The 27,237-nt window shown below is 43.9% G+C and overlaps 1 protein-coding gene across 9 annotated transcripts in view; it reads right to left on the bottom strand.

Annotated features, from left to right (window-relative positions):
- Positions 1-27,237, bottom strand: part of SLC9A9 (solute carrier family 9 member A9) — an 804,336-nt gene that overhangs the window by 223,466 nt on the left and 553,633 nt on the right. The window lies entirely within an intron of this gene.

Here is a 27,237-nt window from a genome sequence, read left to right as displayed (position 1 = left end):
AACTGAGAAAGGTGAGGTCACTAAGTGACAAAGTGAAGCTCATTTAGAACATTAGATGGGAACGGCTATCTATATCTCACTCATCCTTTGTGATTGCCAAAGTTACTGATTACACATTTAGAGCCTAGACAATTGTCAAATCAATGGTCACTCATTGCTTCATTCAATACATACATGTCTTAGTGTCTTAGTCTGACATAATAAAATCATGGTTTGGGTACCTTCAACAATAGAAAATATTTGTCACAGTTGTACAAACCGGGATGTCTACAACAGTGTGCCAGCACGGCCAGGGTCTAGTGAGAGTTTTCTCTCTGGCTTGCAGAAGGCCACCTGCGTGCCATGCAAGAGGCAAGCTCAGTGGTTGTGGGGTCTTTTCCTAGAAGGGTCTTACTTCTGTCATAGGGGCTCTATCTACCCTCATAACCTCATCTAATTGTCTCCCAAAGCCTCTGTCTCCAATTAAATCATATTGGAAGTTAGGGCTTCAATTTATGAATTTGTATGTGTGTGTGTGCTCAATTGCTTCAGTCGTGTCCAACTCTTTGTAACTCTATGGACTGTAGCCCACCAGGCTCCTCTGTTCATGGGATTCTCCAGGCAAGAATACTGGAGTGGATTGCCATGCCCTCCTCCAAGGGATCTTCTGGACCCAGGGATGAACCTGCATCTCCTGCATTGGGCAGGCAGGTTCTTTACCACTAGCGCCACCTGGGAAGGAGACACGTTTCAGTCCATAGCAATATGTGTTTGTTATCTGCTATTTGGAGGTTCTGGGCACACTTAAATTCTTCACACCATGGATTTGGGAAACAGAGGAATTTAGGATTGAAATAAATTACTTATACTACTAGCAAAATACTAGAAATTGAAGATTAGTATTCACTTAGGTGTTTCTTTTAGCAAAACACTCTTTGCAAAGAACACATGTCATTTTGCTTAGAAACCAGGAAATTCTGAACTCATTGTCAGAACCTGTTTTGTTTTGTTTTATGGGTACTTTGACTCTTTGGATTTACTTTTCTTTTTCTCTTTGTTTTGGCCAACTAATTAACATAATTCTATACTTTTGGGGATTGACAGACTCTATCATTTTGTTTTAGATGGGTTTACTGTTCAGAGACTTGACATATTTCACATACTCAGTTGGAAAGTTAGCATCATCTTGGGAAATAAAAGAATTACCTGCAATTAAATGTGGTTTCATTTAAAATTGGCCTCTAAGGGATTCTTATGTTAATTATGTTGATGTTCTATTCATAACAATAGAAGACTATTGAACCAAGGAATGCTTTTGGGCAAGGACCCCTGCTGCAGAAAATGTTCGGCTTCCTGTTTATCTTTAAACAGCAAAAGTGAAACTTAATCTATTATAAATTTGCAGATGTGTTCTGAACAGGGTGAAGGTCATATACAGCTACATTTAAGTCACAAGAATACAAGTACCCCCGAAGGCGTACTGAAAGTGCAAAGCAACAGTCTAAACCTAAATGTTTATTAAGGACTCACTCTGTGCTGCATGTTACCCAAGATAGAGTGGGGGGATGCAATGATGAGGAAGCTTGGGTTCCTATATTCCAGGGCTCATGGTCCTACAAAAATGACTCTCTTTCAACAGGTTAACTATAACAAAGTGTATCAGATGTATGTGTGTGTGCTCAGTCTTGTCCGACTTTTTGTGACCCCATGGACTGTAGCCCACCAGGCTCTTCTATCCATGGAATTTTCCAGGCAAGAATACTGGAGTGGGTTGCCATGCCCTTCTCCAGGGGATCTCCCTGACCCAGGGATTGAACCCCTCATCTCTTGCATCTCCTGCTTTGGCAGGCAGATACTTTACCAACTGCACCACTTGGAAAGCCCATCAGATGTATGAAAAGTATGCTTTGCATGTATACCCTGATGAAGTAAAAGATAAGACTGCTAAACTGCATGAGGGCCCAAATTATGTCATCGTCAACAAATGTGCAATGTTTAAGACACTGAATTCAATGGTGGGGTAAAAGAGATCTTTGCACACCTGATTTTCTATACTTGAATCATTTTTCTCCCATTCAAATATTCTCTAGTTCTTTCTTCTATAACTCTCACCCAAATTTCACCCAATTCTCACTCATCTTCAGAGCTCAGCTGAGCCTCTGATTTCTCCATGAAGCCTCCTCTGAGATCTGGGCCTGGACATTCCTAGTACTAGCTGAGATTGGTCTAGGGGATTTAGGACATTACACTGTAATTGGCTGGCTTTGTGTTTATGCAGACACAGCAATGCCAAGCACATAAAAGATCAGTGAATGGATGAATGTTCTGATTCTTCATGGTTTCAGATTACATGGAAAAGTGGAAAAGTGATTGATACCTCTTAGTTTAGTGGAGTGGTTGAGTTTCTGCAAGTTTGGCTTTTGCTATTCTACTATTTATTGGCTCATACTGAGAGTCAAGAGACCTGGAATTTGTTCCGACTTGTCCCGACAGGTTGCATGATCATAAGCAGATTGCCTTATCTGAATCTGTGTTGTTTCATCACTAAATGGGGGTTTTAAGACTAGCTTACGGTCTTTAGTCAGGAGCACACATCACAATCAGCTGTGAAACTTAAACATGTATGAGTCATTCATGCTACTGTGCTAACTCTAGAGATCTGTATCCAGCAGAGAATGAGTCACCTGACATCAAAGACTCCTCTTCCTTCCCTCTGTATCACCTTGGTCCAAGGCCCATCGCCTCACATTCTGACTGTGCCGCTGACTGACTCTCTGGTCTCTTAGCCTCACAGCCTTCACCCTTCCCTCCTTCTAAGCTATCAATGTCCCTCTAAACAATTTCCTCAAAATCTAACTTTATAAGGTGGTAATTGTAAGGTATAGTTCGGGCCGAGGCAGAAAAGGAAAGACGACCTCAACAGAAGTAGGCTACCTTTATTCAGGCAAGGAGGGGCAACAGTCGGCCTAATGACCAGGCTGAGTGGCAAGAGGGATCAGGGAGGCTCCATATTTATAGGGAGGTTTGTGGAAGCAATAAGGGAAATGTTAATCAGGCAGGATGTTTTGGGTATTCTTTAGTTGAGATGGCATTTGTAGTTGGGCAGGGGGTGATAAGTCTTCTGGGCAGGTGTAGGGGGTGGAAGGTTTCTGGACAGCGGGTGATGAGTCTTCTGGGCAGGTGTAAGGGGTGGAAGGTTTCTGGACAGGGGGTGACAAGTCCCAGATAGATGCAACTGGTCTGGAGCATCAGGGCGGGACCTAAAGTCCTGTTTTGTTTTCTTCCAAGTTAGATGACTCAGCAAGGGCCTTTGAGATTGTTGTTTTCTTTACTAGGCCCAAAGACTCTTTCAGTAATCTGATCCAGCAACCATAAGTGGTTTCCTACAGCCCATAGAAACCCCTCAATCAGAATTTCAACCCCCTCTTTCCTTGTTTGCCTTCTCTCATTCACTGAGAGCTTTGCATACCAACAAGGTGGTCTTCTTTCCTTCTTTCTCCCCAGAAATAATTGTTATTCTTGCCTCTATGCCATGGGGCTTTCCAGGTGGCTTTGTGATAAAGAACCCATCTGCCAGTGCAAGAGATGCAGGGGATGCAGGTTCATCCCTGGAGTGGATGCAGAAAGATCTCCTGGAGAAGGAAATGACAACCCACTCCAGTATTCTTGTCTGGGAAATCCCATGGTCAGAGGAGCCTGGCGGGCTACAGTCCATGGGGCCTCAAAGAGTTGAGCTTGACAGGGCAACTGAGAATGCACTTTGCAATGATCCTACTGTTAAGCCCATAACTAACTTCTTTCTGCTTCTATACCAACACCATGACGTTTTTCTGGAATACTCCAGGCCATATTGCTCTCTCTTTCTTAGAAATCCTATAAAACATATTGTTTATGCCACTCATATTCTTAAATGATAGTCTGAGATGAATCAGTAGTTTAATGTGACCTATTCTTTATTCTCAATTATTAATCTTTTAAAAGGTTGGGATTACAACTTCTTTACGCAGCTTTATATCTCTCATAGTATTCAAAACATGAAACTCAGTGAATGCTTTTGAATTGAATGTTTGCAGTGGCTTTAAACCCTGGAGGTATGAGGTGCTGGCATTCTTGTGCGTTTGCATTCATTTGGGCTCCAGGGGATAGCAGAAAGCAAGAGATAGTTTCTGCCTGAAAGGGGCTTCCAGATTAGTTTAAAAAAGAGGCAAAAAGTAATATGTGAAGAAAACAAAAGTAGGGTAAGAAGGTAGAGGATGTATTTATGTGAAGTGTGGGAGTTTTTAAGGTGATTAGGAAAGCCACTTGGTTAGGTGACATTTGAGCATAGACCCTAATGAGGGAGAGGCCATGTGTGCATCTGGAAGAAAACACTTCAGGCTCCCGGAACAGTAGGTGCAAAGGCCCTGAGGCAAGGATGTGCCTGATACATTCACATAGCAACAAAAGGGCTGGTGTGGCTGGAAAGAGATGAATGGGGGGCAAGTTTTGGGGGAGAGTGGAAGGAGATAACATCAAAGAGGTAACTGAGCCAGATCATGATTGGCTCTTGAACAGCATGACTTTTGAATTTTATTTTGAGATGGAGAACTTCAGGAAGGTTTTTGGCAGGGTCATGATATGACCTATTCTATGCTCAAAATGATCCATCTGGCTCTGAAAAACAGATCTTCAGACTGGAGGCAGAAGGTCAGTGAGAAGGCTGCTGCATAATCCATAGGAGAAGTAAAAGTGGATCAGAACAGAATGGTAGTGTTAGGGAAGCACACTGATTGAAACCCCCCACCCTGGCCAGGCACCATAGTAACCATTTGCATAAGTTGTTTTATGACAGGAGATCCTGATGAGGAATACAGAACTAATAAGCCACCACGAACCGGAAGAGTTCGGGAAAGGTCGAAAGGAGACACCGCGTGTCTGTCCATTTCTCTGAATCTGAGTGATGCGTGCACCACCAAGAAAGTCTCTGAATTAGAATGATTGGCCAAAGACCACCCGGAAACTAATCCCATCACCATAAAACCCGATACTGCGAGCCACGCGGCAGAGCAGTTCTCTTGGGTTCCCTTACCCTACTGCTCTCCACCCGGGTGCCCTTTCCCAATAAAATCTCTTGTTTTGTCCGTACATGCGTCTCCTCAGACAATTCATTTCCAAGTGTTAGACAAGAGCCCAGTTTCAGGCCCTGGAAGGGGTCCGCCTTCCTGCAACAGCAGCATCATAAGTGCTGGAATAATGTCAAAGGCTGATGATATTTGCTGATGAGTTGGACAAGGAGTATGAGAAGATGAGAGAACTCCAAGAACTTATGGCCTGAGCAATGGGAAGAATTGAGGAAAATTCTGTGAAAAGAGCAGATTCGGGTGTCTAGGGGAGATCAAGGGATATATTGCAGCCCGGCAAAATCCAAGATGCCTAGTAGTCATGTAAGTGCAGAGGTTGAGCGGGTGGTTGGATCTAAGAGTCTGGAGTTCAGGGGAAAGTTCTTTTTACTGGAAAGAGTAAGAAGACAGGAGGAAAGTTTGGAGTTCAAAAAATGTGGGAAGATAAAGTTTATTTTAAGCCATGTTTTATATTGTTTCAAGGCCTCTGTGCTGCTCCTCCCACTTTGAGGGGTGCTCTTAGGCTTTCCTCATCTCTCCTTCCTACCTTCCCCTCAGTTTCCCCTATGCCCTGGCTGCTCATCATCTCAGGAGTCAGAAAGACTGTCATGATCCTGCCATCTAATTGCCCTCCACTTTAATCCAGGTCTTTTTTTTTTTTTTGCTTGTCATTTATTACAATTACACCATCTGAATTTTTATGCCCACTCCAGTGTTCTAGTCTGGAGCATTCCACGGACAGAGGATCTTGGCAGGCTACAGTCCATAGGGCCACAAAGAGTCAGATATGAGTGAAGTGACTTATCATGCAAGCAAGCATTGGATAAATGCATGAGAGAATGGACGAGGGAAAGGTCATACTTTGCATCTGAAGCACAAGTGGAACCCAAAGGAAAATGAGTAGTTGGGCAGAGATGCAGAAATGTCCCTGAGAAACTGACCCATTCTTTAATACAAATACCCCTGAAATGAGTTATTTTGCTGCATTTCTTTCCATTTGGGAAATTCTTTGCCATCTCTTTTTCCCCTTCACTTCAAGTACTGTGAAGGGATTGATTTCAAAGATTTAACACATTCTTATCATTAATCTGATAAATCAAACCATAGTTTGGATCTAAAATTGAATTATGCATTGCTTTTACCTTTGCTGAAGTCCCATGACCTTGCAAAGGGTAACTACTTTCAGCAAAAATGTCAGTCTGGTTTCAAAATACATTTTTCCAAGATAGTACCACCTTGTTACACAGTCCCATTTTCAGTTCAACATCGTTTTATCACATGGAAGCGAAACCAACAGATTGTTTCATTGAAAAAGCCTTCTGCATTCAAAAATAAATTGAGTTTTTCTGGAAACTAAGCCTGTGTCAGACAAGCAGAACCTTCTTTCCTTCATCTCTCTTCCTGAACTTGAAGCATTTAAACCTAAGGCCACTGAGGAATGTGCCGTAACTTTAGTATATTTTTGCATAAAATGAAGTTTGTTTTTGGACACCTTAGGCAGCCAGGAAGGGTAACTGTCAAAAGGATTAGCTCTGTAAAGCTCTGAGTCTACATGCATAGATGCCTCTGGCTTTGGAAGCTTATTTTTATGTAAGAAAGGTGGATGTAGGAAACTGTGGAATAATCCTTGCCACTAGCTGAAAACTTCAATGGAGGGTTTCAGAAAGGCTGACAGAGATCAGAAGAAAGTCCACACTCTGTGAGGAGTAACACCCAACTTATGGCCAGGTTGTGTTCCAAGGATCACCTCATAAGTTTTCTGTTTGACCAGTGGTTCTCATCTTGGGTGATTTTGTCCCTCAGAGAATATTTGGCAATATCTAGGGACATTTATTGGAGAAGGCAATGGCACTAAGTACTCCAGTACTCCAGTACTCTTGCCTGGAAAATGCCATGGATGGAGGAGCCTGGTAGGCTGCAGTCCATGGGGTCGAGAAGAGTAGGACACGACTGAGTGACTTCACTTTCACTTTCATGCATTAGAGGAGGAAATGGCAACCCACTCCAGTGTTCTTGCCTGGTGAATCCCAGGGATGGGGGAGCCTGATGGGCTGCCGTCTATGGAGTCGCACAGAGTCGGACATGACTGAAGCAACTTAGCAGTAGCAGCAGGGACATTTATGGTTTGTCCACAACTGGAAGGTGGGAGGCACTACTGTTAATTTAGTGGATAGAGCCCAGGTGAAAAGTGAAAGTGTTAGTTAGTAGTCATGTCTGACTCTTTGTGACCCCATGGACTTGCCAGGCTCCTCTGTCCAAGGGATTTCCCAGGCAAGAATACTGGAGTGTGTTGTCATTTCTTTTTCCAGGGGATCTTCTTGACCCAGGGATTGAACCTGTGTCTCCTGCATTGCAGCTGGATTCTTTACCATCTGAGCCATCATGGAATCCCTGGGCAGAGCCCAAGGGTGCTGCTAAATCTCCTACCATGTACAAGACAGACCCCAAACTCAACATACAAAAAACAAGGATCATGTCAGCCAGTCCCATCACTTCATGGTAAATAGATGGGGAAGCAATGGAAACAGTGACAGATTTTATTTTCTTGGGCTCGGAAATCATTGCAGATGGTGATTGCAGCCACGAAATTAAAAGATGCTTGCTCCTTGGAAGGTAAGCTATGACCAACCTAGACAGCATATTAAAAAGCAGAAACATTACTTTGCTAACAAAGATCCATCTACTCAAAGCTATGATTTTTCCAATAGTCATGTATGGACGTGAGAGTTGGACCATAAAGAAGGATGAGTACTGAAGAATTGATGGTTTTGAACTGTGGTATTGGAGAAGATTCTTGAGAGTCTCTTGGATTGCAAGGAGGTCAAACCAGTCAATCCTAAAGGAAGTCAACTCTGAATATTCATTAGAAGGACTGATGCTGAAGCTGACTCTCCAGTACTTTGGCTACCTGATGCAAAGAGCTGACTCATTCGAAAAGACCTGGGAAAGATTGAAGGCAGAGGGAGAAGAGGATGACAGAAGATGAGATGGTTAGACGGCATCATTGACTCAATGGACATGAGTTTGAGCAAGGTCTGGGAGATGGTGATGGACAAGCAAGCCTGGTGTGTTGCAGTCCATGGGGTTGCAAAGAGTCAGACATGACTGAGCAACTGAACAACAAAATGTCAATAGTTGCTTGGTTTAATAAGCCCTAGTTTAGACACTGGATTTTTTTTCTCATAGGACCAAAGCTAAAAATCTTGATCTTATTGCTACTGCAAAGGGCTATTTTGGCAAAGATAGCTATCTGTCCACTGGTATCCATAGTATCCAGGTAGGTATGTATGTATCCATGTATGTCCACTGGTATCCATTGTATGCAGCTCTAACTGCATAAACTACATTTGCTAGCATCTCTTGCAGCTAGGAATAGCTATAAAACTGGATCTCACCAGGGAAATGAGACCAGAGATGAGGCTTGTCATTTCTGGGCCAAGGCTTTTAAGAAACAACTGTTCCTACCCTGGTCTCTCTTTCCCTTTCCACCAGCTAGTGATAAGTTATGATAAGTCCCTATAGCAGTGGTTCCCAAACTTTAAGTACACCAGAATTACCTAGAGGACCTGTTCAATCTGAGATTGCTGGGCTCAACACCTAGATTGTTTTATTCAGGGGGTTTGTGGTAGGGCCTGAGGATCTGCATCTATAACAATCTGGGTGTTGCTGATATTGCTGGCCCAGGTACTACATTTTTAGAACCCTTGTCTTAGGGGATTATGATGCCACAAGATGAAAGGAGCTTGGTAACATCTGAATCACCATCTGAAGGAGAGGCATCCATCCCCCACCCCTATGTTAATATTGTGGGGAACTTCTCAAAAGAAGGAAGAGGCTACACTAAAACAAGCCTTAACTCAAGCACCTGCCTTGAGGTTGCCATACACAGAAAAAGCATTCCAACTTTATGTCCACAAAAAAGAAAGAATAGCCTTAGGAGTGCTAACTCAAATGTTGGGACCAGAGCCTGTAGCTTACTTATCTAAGAGGCTTGACCCAATCGCCTGAGGCTGGCCTCCCTGCCTTTGAAATCTTGCAGCTATTGCAATCCTGGTAGAAGATGCTTTAAAACTCTCATTTGGGGGCAAACTAACTATTTTTACCAGCCACCAAGTGAAACAACTCCTAAATGGGAGAGGCCATTTATGGATGTCCAATCAAAGAATCCTCAGATATCAAGTAGAAAATCTAGGCCTCACTATATCCCCCTGTGAGTTTCTTAACCCAGCCACCCTCTTGCCTACCCCTGAGGGCTCTCTCCCTTTTCACTCTTGCCTAGAAACCTTGGACCATTGGACAAAACCTCCAGAGGGATTGTCACAAGATCCTCTGACCAATCCTGAGGAAATCTGATACATTGATGGAAGCAGCTTTGTCTTGGATGGAAAAAAAAAAAGAGCTGGATATGAAGTAGTCTCCAATTTTGAGACCATAGAGGCTAAACCTTTGCCACCGGGTACTTCAGCCCAATTAGCTGAGCTCATAGCCCTGACTCGAGCTTTAGAGCTGGGAAAAGGAAAAAGAGTAGCCATTTACACTGACTCCAAGCATGCCTTTCTGGTGCTACATGCACATGCTGCTATTTGGAAAGAAAGAGGCCACTTGACCACCCGAGGGTCCCCAATCAAATATGGTGATCAAATCCTTAGGCTCTTGGAGGCAGTCATCTGTCTGCTGAGGTTTCAGTCTCCCATTGCAAAAGACACAAAAAAGGGAGCACAGAAGTGGCATGAGGGAACCAAGCAGCTGATCAGGCAGCTAAGAGAGCAGCATTACAGAACAATGACCTAATAGGAGTTGCCTATTAGGTCATTAGTTTCACAAACTAATTTGTCAGAAACTCCTTCAAATACTGAAGGTGAGACTCTTAAAGGTAAGAGTGAGGGTTTTCAAGAAGATCACATGGGGTGGCTCCAAAAGGAGGGACTCCTTTTTCTGCCTGGGAACCTCCAATGAAAGTTAGTTAACTCCTTACATGCCACCACTCATTTAGGGGAGAAGGCCCTCCAAAGATTACTAGAAAGGTCCTTCAGAGGAACAGGCCTCCAAATGACTAAAAGGCAAGTGGTCTCCTCTTGTCCCACTTGCCAATTAAATAACCCCCAAGGACCTCAAAGACCCCAGCTGGCCCAGTCTGTCCAACGACGTGGGACCTACCCAGGAGAGGACGGGCAGATGGACTTCACCCAGATGCCAGTTTCTCCAGGGTATAAATACCTATTAGTCATGATAGATACATTCACAGGATGAATTGAAGGCTTTCCCACCTGGACTGAGAAGGCTGGGGAGGTGGTAAAAAAAATTGCTCCATGAAATCATTCTGAGATTTGGTCTACCCAGGTCATTACACAGTGACAATGGGACATCATTTATTCTAAGGTCACCCAAGGGGTCTCTAAAGCATTGGGCATTACTTATTACCTCCACTGTGCCTGGAGGTCTCAGTCTTCAGGAAAAGTAGACAGAGCCAACCAATTCTTAAAATCTGTGATAAAAAAGATAACCCAGGAGACCTCACTGGGATGGAAGGAGGTTTTACCAAAGCTCTCCTCCACACCCGTATTGCCCCTAAGGAACAGGTTGGTCTTAGTCCTTATGAGATGCTATATGGGAGACCTTTTGTTTATGTCAATGACCTCTTCCTAGATCCAAAGGCTCAGACCCTCTGGTCTTATACCATGGCCATTGGACAATTCCAACAGGATATACGCTTGTGGGGTATGAACCAAGACCCAGAAGATTCTAAGGAGTCACCACTATATGCTCCAGGGACTCAAGTCCTAATTAAAGTCTGGAAAGATGGGTCCCCAAAGGCACAACTCCAGCCCATGTGGAAGGGCCCCTACCCTGTAATACTTTCTATGCCCACAGCAGTCAAGGTACCAGGACATGACTCCTGGATTCACTACTCATGAGTCAAGCCATGGAAGAAAACAGAAGAGGACACTCAATACACCTGTGAGCCCCTGGGAGATCTCAGATACCTAATCAGAATTACAAATGAGTGCCATTCTAATGAACACCCCAAAATTAAGTTTCTGGGGATAAGATTTCTCAGGACAGCTCTGAAGAGCCAACACAGCTTGCCAGAGGTTGTACTCCAAAACAGACAGGAGATAGATCTTCTGATCCCTGAACAAGGAGGGACTTGAGCCATCTTCAATGAGACATGTTGTTTCTGGGTAAATACCTCCAGCTAAGTTAAAGAAAGTCTCACAGTCCTCAAGAAAAACATTCAGACCCCACAGGATCTCAAAGAATGAGCTGGGGAGTTCTCCAGGTGGCTACAATCTCTCTTTGGGGATCCTCCTGGAAATGGGAAATTTGGAGTTGGCTAATGCCCCTACTAGTCCCTGTCATCAACATATTGATGCTGCTTGTGATTGATCCATATATTATCAATTTTCTAACCCATTTCGTCTCTGCCCAGGTCAACAAGCTACAACATGCAGTGCCAGTTCAACAAGAATATATAAAACTACAGCCGACCACAGAAAATATCACTCACCCTTGGATGGACACTGCTATAAGGACTCTGAGGCCTGAGACTAGCAAGAGGGGGAGGCCCAATGCCCCTCGCTGTCCCAGTTTAGCAGGAAGTAGCCAGAAAGACCTTGATGCCCCTATTCCCAAAGAATTGGGCCTCCTGTCTCTTGAGGGGGGAAATGTTAGGTAGTTAGAATAGGAAAAAGGAGTCCAGAATAGTGGTGGCTAAAAGACAAGGAAGGAAAAAACCCACAAAAATAGAACGAAGGAAGGTCCAAGGACTGGAGTGGGGACCTCAGGTAAAACAAGCAGCACTCCTGGCTAGCCCAATTTACATAGGGCAGGCCCAGGGGGAGGAGAAAAAACATAGAGAGAGAGGAGCCTACTTTGGGCTGGGGGCCTCTCTTCTCTTCACGTCTTTTGGGTTGGCATGCCCTTACGCCTCGAGGATGTATTTTCCTTTACTTTCTAAATAAAATTCAGCTGTAACACTCATCCATCTGAGAGCTGTAACACTGGTCTGTCGCTTCAAATTTTTGTTGTGACGAGACAGAACCAAGGAAATTACATACTCCCCCAGCAATATCAACCCTGACCTATGACTTGAATGAGAGAGGATTTACTGCAATGGTTCAAGAACTGAATTTGGGGAGACTGTGTGCTCCACAGCTTAGCCTACCAGAGGATTCTGTATATCTGCTCACCCCATGTCTCTCTCCCTTATATGTCCCTGCAGAATCACAGGTATTTTCTTAACAGATGAGGGAATACAGGTTCAGAGAGATGGAGAGGCCAAGGTTACATAGTGAATGTTATGACTAGTTATTGAATCTGTTTCATTCTCCCAACTGAGTATGTAATCCATAACAAAGATGAAAAAATCATGATTATCTTAAGAATTTGAATTTTTAGGAAAGATGTGAAGAAGAAAATTGTCTTCCCTTTCCTAGGCAGAAGATCAACCTGAGGCAACGTTTTGAAAAAGATATTTTGCCTTTTGCTCTCCCTCCCTAATTCTTTCTGTGCCTTCTGTCTCAGTCTCTGTCTCCCTTTCCCCATATCACCGCCATTGTGCTGCCCCGCCCCCCGACCTGAGCCCAAGCTGCCCTATTCTAACATGATTGGTTTCTGACTTTTCAAGACCCTCATTTCCCCATGTAGACAAATCAAGCTTCCTGCCAGGAAGAAAACTGGAAGGAAGAACTCTGCTGGGGAAAGGAAAGTACACAGTTCTGAAGGGCTTGCTTTTTGAGATAGTTGTTAACATGTGTGCTTCATGTTTACCTGTAGAATTGAAAACAGCTCCCTGAAGGCCCAGTGGCAGTTTTTAAGCACTAAGGGAACAGTTGGTGAGGGGGACTGAGGGTCTTGTAAAGGGTGGGCAAGGCGTTATTCACAGGCAGGGCACCTGCCTTGGTGTCTCCCTCTGCCCTCTCATGTGACTACAGGGCTTTAAAAGTTCCCAGTGTTTTGGAAGAGGGTCAGTGGGAGACCTGGTAGTGGGTCTGGAACCCATCCCTATTCACAGAGGTTTGGTCTGTCTGTGAAGAACAGGCTTTTGAAGGTCCCCAGTATATCAGAGCAAATGCTGAAAATTCCTAATTGATATAATGGCTCTATTGAAAATTTAGCACAAGGCATTTTCAAATGTAACTGCTTCTTGTTCATTTGCACATATAACTTACTTGAGTCAATCTTATTGACTTCTTCTGAACTCTATCCACAGAACCTGAGGGTGGAATTAGAGGGATTTATGCATGGCACAGACAGACTTATTTTTTGAGCTTGCTTTGTGTATCGATAGTTTTCTAAGGTTATGTCAACCTAATGTCAGAAACAAGCAAGCAATTAGGAAGCAAATTCAGGCAGAAAACAGGGGAAAAAAATGTAGTCTGTTTTTTTTTTTCTTCCCCTCAGTAGACAGTTTCACTTGATTAAAACTATCAGTCAGATATTTGTGATACCTGTAACATGCCTGAAAAACTGAAATGCACATATTCCCCAAATTAAATAAGATTATTTATTTTTCTGTATCTTTCTAAGACCTTGTCTTGAGATATAGGGAGAGGTGACAAGCATTCTGGGTTGTCCCCTTTCATTACTCAGAGTCTCTCAGGGGCTGGCATGCTCTTCTTGGCTTACTCTATATATAGCGTGGTTGGGTAATCTACAAGGTCTTACCACTTTTTCACACTCAATAACTGTTTAAGTAGATAGTGACATTTTGCATGTGTCAACTTGTCCCAATTCAGTTCAGTTGCTCAGTCATGTCCGACTCTTTGTGACCCCATGGACTGCAACACACCAGGCTTTCCTGTCCATCACCAACTCCCAGAGTTTACTCAAACTCATGTCCATCTAGTCTGTGATGCCATCCAACCATCTCATCCTCTGTTGTCCCCTTCTCCTCCCACCTTCAATCTTTCCTGGCATCAGGGTCTTTTCAAATGAGTCAGTTCTTAGCATTAGGTGGCCAAAGTATTGGAGTTCCAGCTTCAGCATCAGTCCTTCCAATGAATATTCAGGACTGATTTCCTTTAGGATGGACTGGTTGGATCTCCTTGCAGTACAAGAGACTCTCAAGTCTTCTCCAACACCACAGTTCAAAAGCATCAATTTTTTGGCACTCAGCTTTCTTTCTAGTCCAACTCTCATCCATACATGACTACTGGAAAAACCATAGCCTTGACTAGATGGACCTTTGTTGGCAAAGTAATGTCTTTGCTTTTTATTATGCTGTCTACATTGGTCATAACTTTTCTTCCAAGGAGCAAGTGTCTTTTAATTTCATGGCTGCAGTCACCATCTGCAGTGATTTTGGAGCCCAAGAAAATAAAGTCTTTCACTGTTTCCATCGTTTCCTCATCTATTTGCTGTGGTGATGGGACTGGATGCCATGATCTTAGCTTTCTGAATGTTGAGTTTTAAGCCAACTTTTTCATACTCCTCTTTCACTTTCATCAAGAGGCTCTTTAGTTCTTCTTCACTTTCTGCCATAAGGGTGGAGTAATCTGCCATAAAGGTGACAGATTCTACCATAAGGGTAGTGTCCCAGAGAGGGTTACAATATATTTTCCTCACAAAAACTGTTACTTTGAGTTTCGCTTTGAGTTTATAATGTTTCATGTCTTAGTGCCAGGAATAAGTTGCTGCTGGAACTAAAAGCAGAAGATCAGTAACTGTCCTTAAATGAAGGGATCGGGGGTTCTTGCCATGCATGGGTATGTCAGCAGCACCAGCACAGGTAGGTCCTTAGTAGTGATTGGACAGTCATACCTTATTAGGAATAAAAGACTTCATCTCTGATAGAAGGTTTTTCTGAGAACAGTTGTGGGTTTATATGCATCAAGTCTCTATGAAGCACTAATGGCTATCTTTTTCTGTGCTGGTTAAAGAAAATGACAGAAATTCCCAATTGTTGAATGTTTCCTAAGTGGCCGTCCCTGTGCCAGGCATTTTATATACATTTTCTAGTTTGGTTTTCAACACTGACCAACTATGGTAAACACCATTTTACAGCCAAGAGAGTTGAGGTTTGGAGAGGGTTAACCACACTGCTCCCCATGGCTAAGACTGCTTTAAAGCACGAGCCCTCTGCATTTTACCAAAGCATGAGTTCCTATGTATGTCCTTGGGATTCTCTAGGCAAGAATACTGGAGTGGGTTGCCATTGCCTTTTCCCTTAGAAAATATTATCATCTGCCAAATAGAGGAATCTAGTATTCTGCTTAAAAATGCAGTGACTCATAACTTGTATTCTAAATTTATTTGGGAACTAAGTGAAAAATATGTTATTTTGACCTAATAATAGGAGAAAACTATGGTACTGGCTGTAGTTTGAAGCTAGTTCTCAGATGTTCTCAATTCGCCATATTCACACTTTTTTTCAGCATTTGAAACTATATGAGGACTTAATGGAGAGCTTCCCTGGTGGCTCAGTGGTAAAGGACTCATTTGCCAATGCAGGAGATACAAGAGAGTTGGGTTTGATTCCTGGGTTGGGAAGATCCCCTGGAGAAGGAAATGGCAGACTACTCCTGTAGTCTTGCCTGGAGAATTCCATGGACAGAGGAGCCTGGAGGGCTACAATCCATGGGGTTGCAAAGAGCTGGGCATGACTTAGCCACTGAGCACACATGTGGACTTAATGGAATCTTCAGTTCATATGGGCCTACTGCATTTGTCCACTTTGTCATAGCAATGTGGCACGTGGCTATTCATTATTTAAGATGACTTTTTCTGTGACTGCATGATACACTGGTTAGAAGAGTTTCATGACTCATTCCTCATTCATTCCTATTTGAAGACCTCAGAAGACCTTCTCCACTTGCCCACTTGCCCACTCATGCCCGCCCCAGGCTTCAGTGAGAGCTGGGGACTTGATGTGGTTCATCTTTTCTAGTGGAGAAAACAAATATCCTGAGCTTGTGCCCTGTGAGCTGGTTAGTGGTCTTGTAGTGGTAAGGAAGAGATAGTGGCCTAATTAATTGCACAAGATACACCAGGAGCTGGAAGGAGACGTAGCTCGGGAACAGGAGAGGACACTGGACTCTGGGGGAGGGGGCTTTGAAAAGGAAGCCTTGGCAAGGAATGCTTGATGCCATGATGATGTCATCCAGGTTGTCTTTCTCTGGAAGAATGAAAAAGGAAGAGACAAGAAGAGAAAAAGTCCTGCTGGAAATTCCCAGGCAGTCTGGTGCTTAGCACGCCATGCTTTCACTGTCTGGGCCTGGTTTGATCCCTGGTTGGGGAATTAAGATCCTGTATGCTTTGCAGTGCACCTCCCCTCCCCTTCAAAAAACAACAAAAACAGAGTCCTCTTGCTTAGAGAAGCCTCAGATTCTCAGACAACCCTTGCATATACGTTTACAGAAATCTTTTTTTTTTTTTCCTAAGCTGAAGCTAAGCCTGATTCTTGATTTGAATCACTTGGCTCATATAAAAATCTTAGGGTTTTAAATGAGATCTAAAGTTTTTAATTGGAAACCAAAAACATCCCCCAACACAAAGCAAGTGAAGATTTGAAAAACAGTCTCATATCAGAGCAATATTTACTTACAAGGAAGTGTTAACAATGTCTACTGTTAGGAAGACTCAGTATTTTTATAGGTGAAAAATACTTTCATTTAAAAAACAAAAGGTTTTATTTGTGGATCTCTTTCCTTAAGTGTATTGTTGCTTGGCTTGCACCTGTAGAATTGGGCAAGCCTGGTCTGAGAGCTGCATATGGGGCGATTTTGGATTCTGAAGTTCCCAGGCTGATAGAACAGGAATGGAGAGTCCTTAAGTGGCATTTTAGTGAAGTATACCATTTAAGTTGTGTAGACACTGTTGTGTAGACACTGCAAGGAGGTCCAACCGATCCATCCTAAAGGAAATTAGTCCTGAATAGTCAATGGAAGGACTGATGCTGAAGCTGAAACTCCAAAACTTTGGCCACCTGCTGCTAAGAAATGACTCATTGGAAAAAAAAAAAACCCTGATTCTTGTAAAGATTGAAGGTGGGAGGAGAAGGGGATGACAGAAGATGAGATGGCTGGATGGCATCACTGACTCTTTGGACATGAGTTTGAGTAAACTCTGGGAGTTGGTGATGGCCAGGGAAGCCTGGCGTGCTGCAGTGCAGGAGCATGCAATGAGTCGGACATGACTGAGTGGCTGAACTGACGACTGACTGAGACACTGTTTTAAATTGTTCATTCATCTGCCTATTTATCTGTCACTTATTTGTAGAAGGCTACTCAGGTTCAAGTAGTGGGCTGGGTGCTGAGTGTACAGAGTGAACCCAATAGATAAGCATTTAACCTCACAAAGCTCCCTGTCTAGAGGGGCATAGAGTCGGGTGAACCAAAAACCATAGTAGAATGAGATGGGTACTAGGAGAGGAGAAGTGTTGGGTATTACAGAAACAGAGGTGAGGGACATCAACCCAGACAACTGGGAAAGGAGTATGTCAAGGCTGTATATTGTCACCATGCTTATTTAACTTATATGCAGAGTACATCATGCAAAATGCCAGGCTGGATGAAGCACAAGCTGGAATCAAGATTTCCAGGAGAAATATCAACAACCTCAGATATGCAGATGACACCATCCTTATGGCAGAAAGCAAAGAGGATCTAAAGAGCCTCTTGATAAAGGTAAAAGAGGAGAGTGAAAGAGCTGGCTTAAAAAATTCAACACTCAAAAAATAAAGATCATGGCATCTGGTCCCATCACTTCATGGCAAATAGATGGGGAAACAATGGAAACAGTGAGAGGCTTTATTTTCTTGGGCTCCAAAATCACTGCAGATGGTGACTGCAGCCATGAAATGATACTTGCTCCTTGGAAGAAAAGCTGTGACCAACCTAGACAGCATATTAAAAAGCAGAGACATCACTTTGCCAACAAAGGTCCATCTAGTCATAGCTATGGTTTTTCTAGTAATCATGTATGGATGTGCGAGTTGGACCATGAAAAAGGCTGAGTATAAAAGAAGTGATGCTTTTAAACTGTGGAATTGGAAAAGACTCGAGTGTCCCTTGGACTGTAAGAAGATCAAACCTGTCAATCCTAAGGGAAATCAATCTTGAATAATCATTGGAAGGACTGATGCTGAAGCTGAAACTCCAATACTTTGGCCACCTGATGCAAAGAGCTGACTCATTTGAAAAGACCCTGATGCTGGGAAAGATTGAAGGCAGGAGGAAAAGGGGACAACAGAGGATGAGATGGTTGGACGGCAAAACCAACTCAATGGACATGAGTTTGAGCAAGCTCTGGGAGATAGTGGTGAAAGACAGGGATGCCCAGCGTGCTATAGTCCATGGGGTTGCAAAGAGTCGGACTCGCCTGAGTGACTGAACAACAGCAGCAAGAGTTTTCCTACAGGAAGTGATGTCTAAGCCAAGATGTGAAGGATAAAACCAATTACTGAGTAAAAGAGTAAAGTTGGTGGGTGTGGAAAGGGGTCAGGGCAGACCAAGAACCTGAGTAAATGGCGGGGGTTGGGGTTCGGGGAGTGGAGGTGGGAAAGATCTCCGCATGCTTGAGGAACTGGAGGAAATTCGGTAACTGGGTAAACATTGCTCTGCTGAGAAGACTGGCAAATGGAAAAAAAGAAGCAAGACTGGCATCACAGAAGGGTCTAAAGCAAAAGTGAATAAGGTGAGGGGAATGGATTGAAGAGAGATGTTCAGAACAGAAACCGTGCACTGTGATTATGTTCTGGGATGCGCTTCATAGACTTTCACATGCACAGAAATTTCCTGGGGATCTTATCAGAAGGCAGACTTGGAATCAGCATTTCTAAAGAGATCCCCAGTGATGTCATAGCTGCTGGTCCCAGGACCACAGCTTTGGGTTCAAAGGATCAAGAAAGCCTGGAAGTGCTCCTTTTACATGGTGGCTGGTAATTGTGTGGGACAGTCTGATGGTTTAATATGGTTCCATTTATTTAGGTGGTCATAGAGAGTCCTATTGGAGAAGGCAATGGCACCCCACTCCAGTACGCTTGCCTGGAAAATCCCATGGATGGAGGAGCCTGGTGGCCTGCAGTCCATGGGGTCGCTAAGAGTCAGACACGACTGAGCGACTTCACTTTCACTTCTCACTTTCATGCATTGGAGAAGGAAATGGCAACCCACTCCAGTGTTCTTGCCTGGAGAATCCCAGGGACGGGGGAGCCTGGTAGGCTGCCATCTACGGGGTCACACAGAGTCGGACACGACTGAAGCGACTTAGCAGCAGCAGCAGCAGAGAGTCCTATTACTAGGCACTGCTGAAACAATAACCTAGTCTCTTCGCTTATGTGTTTTTCCTTCCTGTAACGGAATGTCAACAAGGGAATGCCATTTTGGGGTCAAAGTCTCAGACTGGCTCTGACCACAGCCTGATCAGTAGCTCACCAAAAAGACAGAGAAAAATGCTTACCTACACGTGGGCAGAGTTCTTAAGCTGTTCTATAGAACACTGGGGTTCTATACCGAGCACAGTGTTCCCCAAAACTTGAATAGTAATGGCAGTCTTTTCAGCAGTAAGGGGGGACGATAAATGCTGATGGGAAATTTTTCTTAATTTAAAGTTTTTCTTCCATGACTTCCCCTTAGTTCTTTAGTGCCAACAGCTATTTGGATGCTAATGAGTGCTGGTGGGCAAGCAAATGAGCAACAAACAACATTAGCAGCAAAGCCGGGCCACACCTGGGCCTGTTGTCTTTATGGTTATGTAAACTCATGGATGAGGTTTTATGTTATATCCGTATACTGCGATCACATTTTCCGGGTTAAAACCCTTCCGAGTTCATGGGATAGGACACTTCAGGGTTACAGAGTCTCTTCAAAGTGCAACAGAAATGGATAAATTGGCAAATCATGTCTTCTGACACACTGCTGGGCTCCTTCAACCTGCCCGGGTGACTCTGGGCCTCCCTTCTGTCCAGTTCGGCAGAGCAACTCTGCATGAGCCTCCACAACCCACTAGCCTACAGTCCCTGGTGGTTACGCTGGTTTCAGGAAGGCTGCCAGGGCTCAATTGGGCTTGGTATTTCCCCGCCTTCTAGCAATTCTTGGCTCTTATTTAGTTTTAAATTAAATAAAAATTGCAGCACACGGATTTGAATTAAAACAAGAGGCCTGATCTTTGTAATATGCACCATATCAATAGGAAAGCTAATTTGTGCCAAGCACATCTCCTCCTTTAATTTAAACCACAGAGGCCTGCCTCTTCGGTTTCAAGTGACTGAGTGCTGGGTGGGGCCGCCCACTCTAAGCATTAACTGGGGCTGTGCTGAGCGCGACAGGAACAGTTTTGGGGAGGGGGGGCAGGATGCTGAGCAGCCCTCTTAAGCCCTTTGTGCTGGGTGTCACACAATACAACAGAGCAGTGACGGACTCCTGGCCTTGAATTTAAAGAAGGTCTTAAAATGTCTCAGGGTAAACTTCCCCAACTGACTCTGAGCTGCAACCTAGCTACCAAAAAAACCCAGAATTTGCATTATTAAAAGCTTCTCAAGACTGAGCAAGCAAAGAGACCACACTCCTCCTGACCTTGAGACCATTCTTCATTTTCAGGTTCCAAGGCTGCGCATGTGTAGACTCTGAGTCTATACAAAATAAACTGGGTAGGGGCTGGGCTTCCCAGGTGGCTCAGTGGTACAGGAGACATGAGGGACACGAGTTCAATCCCTGGGTCAGGAAGATCCCCTGGAGGAGGAAATGGCAAACCATACTGGAGTTTTCCAGGAAAACTCCAGTTTTCTTGCCTGGAGAATCCCATGGACAGAGCCTGGTGGGCTACAGCCCATGGGGTCGCAAAGAGTTGGACACAACTGAAGTGACTTAGCAAAGGGCCTGTGCTAGGTGAGAAATTCAGCCTGGGTCCTGACAGTGGCTTTGCTCACTTTAACTGGCTCTAGAAGCCAAAGGTGGAGGATTGAGGGGAGAGAGCAGGGGGTGGTGGAGTGGCAGTACGGTCATCATCCAGGAACAATGTGAAGATTCCCCCAGAACATTGCTGAACCCCCACCATCCACGAAGCTCCACCCCTTACTTCAGTGCTCACTGCAGGCCCTGTGTGCTGGCCCTCCCCACCAGGAGGTAAGTAATGAGCCCGGGATCCCTCTGCAAACTCTCATCTTCAGGTGCCTCCAGAATGGAGATAGGCGATTCAGGTTTATGGGGCCTGAAACTTATGTATTTGGGACCCTTTTTAAGAAAAATGAGACAGAAATATCTTTAACGGATTTTATACACCATCAGAACACACTGGTAGGGCTTATCCCAGGGTCTTGGAACAGTGACCTGGGGAGCTTCAAACTGAAGCTCCTTTAACTTTACAAGTGAATCCACTTCTACTTCTAAAGCATCACCAGCCCTCTTCCTGCCCAGTGCCAAAAAGTCATGTACAAGGGGAAAGTAAAGATGATGGAGGAAAAGGCTTTGTCACATAGTAGGTATAATTGACTAAGACAGAAATTCTGGCTCTTATTGGATCGGCCTTTGAACCATCTGTGCTGCAAGGGCTTAGTGAACCTTGGCCCAAGGCCAAGTTCTCTCTCTGAAACTGCAAGCCACCTTAAGGGCAGGGTTCTCAGCTTGGTCTCAGTTCATCCAAACACTTACCTAAGGGAGCCTGTAAGGAACTGTCTGTGGAATGAGTAGCTGGGTGATGACAGAGGGGCTGTGTAAATAAATTCACACTCCCTGGGTCAGGAAGATCCCCTGGAGAAAGAAATGGCAACCCACTCCAGTATTCTTGCCTGGAGAATCCCATGGATGGAGGAGCCTTGTAGACTACGGTCCACGGGGTCGCAAACAGTCGACATGACTGAGCAACTTCACTTTCACCCATTTTAGATAGAGGGTCATTGTCATTTACTTTCTTATAGAGGAAAACAACAGAATGGGAAAGACTAGGGATCTCTTCAAGAAAATCAGAGATACCAAAGGAACATTTCATGCAAAGATGAGCTCGATAAAGGACAGAAATGGTATGGACCTAACAGAAGCAGAAGATATTAAGAAGAGACGGCAAGAATACACAGAAGAACTGTACAAAAAAGATCTTCATGACCAAGATAATCACAATGGTATGATCACTGACCTAGAGCCAGACATCCTGGAATGTGAAGTCAAGTGGCCCTTAGAAAGCATCACTATGAACAAAGCTAGTGGAGGTGATGGAATTCCAGTTGAACTATTCCAAATCCTGAAAGATGATGCTGTGAAAGTGCTACACTCAATATGCCAGCACATTTGGAAAACTCAGCAGTGGCCACAGGACTGGAAAAGGTCAGTTTTCATTCCAATCCCAAAGAAAAGCAATGCCAAAGAATGCTCAAACTACTGCACAATTGCACTCATCTCACACGCTAGTAAAGTAATGCTCAACATTCTCCAAGCCAGGCTTCAGCAATATGTGAACCATGAACTTCCTGATGTTCAAGCTGGTTTTCGAAAAGGCAGAGGAACCAGGGATCAAATTGCCAACATCCGCTGGATTATCAAACAAGCAAGAGAGTTCCAGAAAAACATCTATTTCTGCTTTATTGACTATGCCAAAGCCTTTGACTGTGTGGATCACAAGAAACTGTGGAAAATTCTGAAAGAGATGGGAATACCAGACCACCTGATCTGCCTCTTGAGAAATTTGTATGCAGGTCAGGAAGCAACAGTTAGAACTGGACATGGAACAACAGACTGGTTCCAAATAGGAAAAGGAGTTCGTCAAGGCTGTATATTGTCACCCTGTTTATTTAACTTATATACAGAGTACATCACAAGAAACGCTGGCCTGGAAGAAACACAAGCTGCAATCAAGACTGCCGGGAGAAATATCAATAACTTCAGATATGCAGATGACACCACCCTTATGGCAGAAAGTGAAGAGGAACTCAAAAGCCTCTTGATGAAAGTGTAAGAGGAGAGTGCAAAAGTTGGCTTAAAGCTCAACATTCAGAAAACGAAGATCATGGCATCCAGTCCCACCACTTCATGGGAAATAGATGGGGAAACAGTGGAAACAGTGTCAGACTTTATTTTTCCTGGCTCCAAAATCACTACCGATGGTGACTGCAGCCATGAAATTAAAAGACGCTTACTCCTTGCAAGGAAAGTTATGACCAACCTAGATAGCATATTCAAAAGCAGAGACATTACTTTGCCAACAAAGGTCCGTCTAGTCAAGGCTATGGTTTTTCCTGTGGTCATGTATGGATGTGAGAGTTGGACTGTGAAGAAGGCTGAGCGCCGAAGAATTGATGCTTTTGAAGTGTGGTGTTGGAGAAGACTCTTGAGAGTCCCTTGGACTGCAAGGAGATCCAACCAGTCCATTCTGAAGGAGATCAGCCCTGGGATTTCTTTGGAAGGACTGATGCTAAAGCTGAAACTCCAGTACTTTGGCCACCTCATGCGAAGAGTTGACTCATTGGAAAAGACTCTGATGCTTGGAGGGATTGGGGGCAGGAGAAGGGGACGACAGAGGATGAGATGGCTGGATGGCATCACTGACTCGATGGACGTGAGTCTCAGTGAACTCCGGGAGTTGGTGATGGACAGGGAGGCCTGGCGTGCTGTGATTCATGGGGTTGCAAAGAGTCGGACATGACTGAGTGACTGATCTCATCTGAAGGACTCTGAAAAATGTTTTGAGCTGTGTAAAGAGAGGCTCCATCTTCATTTCTCAGTGAGGCAAGGACAACTAGGTCCCACCAGAGAGCTTCAAAGTTTCCTTCTCACTGGATGATCAAAACCCCTCTGGACATAATTAAGAACATTAAACTACATTATAATGCAAATAGTCTTTAAGGGGGTCGGTCGTTTTTTTCTGATCTCAGCAGCTGTGGTGTCCACATACCCAGAAAAAGATCTGCTTTTTCACTTTGCCCTCTGGCTTACATTACCTTAAGTTTATCTCTTAAATTCTTTATTTCCCAGCAAATACATTGAAAACTTTAGGTCCTGAGTGAGGTGTGGAATATGAGGTATGGAATATCAGGATTCATGCAGAAAATCAAAGCCTAGTCTGGAGCATTCTGTTTTGAAGAAAACTATTGCCCTCCACATGGTGAACTCCCTCTATCCTTCCTACATTCTGATGGGGATCAGGGGGTAAAACGTAGAACTAAGCCTATGGCTAGGGGAAGGGTGTCGCTCACATGGGTGGCTTACTGTGAACTGGATGCTGGAGTTTGCCTGTTCTAGAAAGGGCACGGCTTTGATTTAACTTCTGTTCTCATGACCTGGAGGGTAAATCTGAAGTCCTGTCAAGGCAGATGAGAAGGATCTGAATTCAAAGTCCAGAGGCCCAGGTTTAAGTCTCAATTTCATCTCTTAACTAGTTGCCAGGTTGTGAGCAAGATACTCCAAAGTTCTCCATGCGTTTCTTTCCTTCTCTTTTTTAATCCACAGAAAGAGGCCAATAATGCCTAGCCTATCTTGCCCTGGAGATGAGTCTCACAACATACCCACAAAAGGTCTTAGAAAGGTACAGAGTGACTTTAGAGTTGACCATCTATGATTCAATTACATAACCATGTAACCTAGCAATTTCCTCATTTTAAAGCTAAGAAGATAGCTTTTTAGCAGAAAAGTCAATGTTCTTAATAATAGGACCTGGACGATGGATATTCTCCTAATTAAACTATTAACTCCAGTCCCATTAATGTGATGGAGTTGTAGTTTTCCTTCTAGAGGATGAAGGTGTTTTAGAACAAAGGCCAGGTAGTAGATGTTTTAGGTTTTGTAAATCATATAGTTTCTACTGCAACATTCAATTTTGCCCTTGTAGCATAAAGATGGGGCTTCCCTGGTGGTGCTAGTGGTAAAGGACCTGCCTGCCAATGCAGGAGACATACAAGATGTGGGTTGGATCTCTGGGTCAGGAAGATTCCCTGGAGGAGGGCATGGCAACCCACTCCAGTATTCTTGCCTGGAGAGTCCCATGGACAGAGGAGTCTGGTGGACTACAGCCCACGGGGTTGCAGAGTCCAACACGACTGAAGCGACTTTGCACAGCATGTACAGCATACAGCAGCACAGGCGGTATTATATAAAGAGAGGTAGAGCTATGTTCCAACTTTATTTACAAAATTCATGAGGGCTAGATTTGGTTCAAAGGCCCTAGTTCGCTGACTCCCCACTTTAGAATATCATAAAGGTATCACCAAATTCTGGGCTTCCTCACATCCCCTGGCCGTATATACTATACTGCTGTCCTCAGATTTTAATGCAGCTCCAATTTGACAGCTAAGCAAACACAGAAGATGCCAAATCCAGAAAACCAGCAAGCCACGAGGTTATTCGGGCAGACATTTCACATCCCAAGATAGCTATTTAAACCTTGCACTTTTCTCAAAATCTTCTTTGTAAAATAAAGCATTGTTTAAAATATAATATCCCAGTTTTAAAAATAAACCACAATTCTCCAGAGTGAAGCTACTGATTTTTTGATGGAAAAGAAGGAAGAGTGCTTCCCAACTCCTAGAAATGCTTTACAAAAATGCACCCCAGTGCCAACTTCTTTATGTGATCCAATCTGTGTTTTGCTGTCCCATTATAAGAGTTAATCATTACCAAAGTTCATCACTGCTTTAAATTAAAGATCACCTATTGGTACAACAGGACAGGGAGGCCTGGCATGCTGCGATTCATGGGGTCGCAAAGAGTTGGACACGACTGAGTGAAATGAACTGAACTGAACTGATTGATACAACTCACACTCTGTATGACTCTCTGTCTCGGGCACGCCACACCGGCATATCTGGAAGTGTAGGGAAGCACTGTCAGAGGCCTACAGGAGGACATTTTAAAACTCTGGATCTCCATTTGCCTGCACTTGATTAAATGACTCATTGTCAACCTGGGAGCTGCCACCCTTTACTCTGTGGAACAGGCTAGGAGGGAAGTGAAGGTGAAACAAGCCTTTTATTCCTAGTTGTTGTTGTTCATTCACTAAGTTGTGTTTGACTCTTTGTAACCCCATGGACCGTAGCCCACCAAGCTCCTCTGTCCATGGGATTTTCCAGGCAAGAATAGTGGAGCAAGTTGCCACTTCCTTTTCTAGATCTTCCTGACCCACGGGTTGAAACTGTGTCTCCTGAATTGCAAGCAGATTCTTTACCGCCAAGCCATCGGAGAAGCCCTTATTCCTACTTCTAAAAATGTGGATTTGTTGGGTTTTGAGGTGAAGTTTCACAGACCTTGGCTTAGGAATGATTTCATCCTCAGCCAAGTTACTTAACCTTTTTTGAGATTCTGAACCTCATTTTTTTCCCTCTAGAAAATGGATTAATATCTGCTTCATAGGATTAATTTGGGCATCCCTTGTGGTTCAGCTGGTAAAGAATCTGCCTGCAATGCAGAAGACCTGGGTTCGATCCCTGGGTTGGGAAAATGCCCTGGAGAAGGTAAAGGCTACCCACTCTGGTATTCTGGCCTGGAGAATTCCATGGACTGTATAGTCCATGAGGTTGCAAAGAGTCAGACACAACTGAGCGACTTTAACTTTCACTTCACTAGGATTGATTTATAATGAGAGGCAAATAGCAGATATTCAGTAAATGATAGTTTTTCTCACTTTTTCCATATTCTCCTGTATACCCCAAATTTTGTTTGCTCTGTTGTGAAGCTTTGTTTTACTCTCATGTATCTTCCAGTGAACTGCCTCCGACTGTAATATAAGTGTACAAGTACATAGAAGGCATGTAAGGGGAAAAGTCTCCAAATAAGAAAAGGCTGATGGTAGGAAAATTAATTGAACATAAAGAAGCACAGTCCCCAGAGCAGTTCAGGGTCAGCAAGTTCATTCTGTTTGTTTTCTTTGGGAAAAAGGGGCCTTCAGGTATGGTTTGAGAGTAGAGATTTTGCTGGTTTCATCCACCTGTGTGTAGGACAGCTCTTGGTATTTGGTGGAATTGCTATTAACGCTTTTCTCAACTAATAACTGATCATACTTGGATGTGATTTGCTTCTGTATTAACCATGAAAACTCCCTGGAGCTTTGCATAGGGAAGCAGCAAGGCTTCTAAGGAGAAGGAGCCATAACATTGGACAGAAATGGCACCACTTACACACTATTTATCTGTAGGTCTGCATTTTGTGAAACAATTATGCAAATCCCGCCAACTGAAAATTGATCTGAAATAGGTCAGGAAAGGGCTTCCTTGGTGGCTCAGTTAAGGGATCCGACTGCA

Source organism: Bubalus bubalis, chromosome 1, assembly GCF_019923935.1.
Source record: "Bubalus bubalis isolate 160015118507 breed Murrah chromosome 1, NDDB_SH_1, whole genome shotgun sequence".
NCBI classification, from domain to species: domain Eukaryota; kingdom Metazoa; phylum Chordata; class Mammalia; order Artiodactyla; family Bovidae; genus Bubalus; species Bubalus bubalis.
This window is presented reverse-complemented; position numbering and strand designations above follow the sequence as displayed.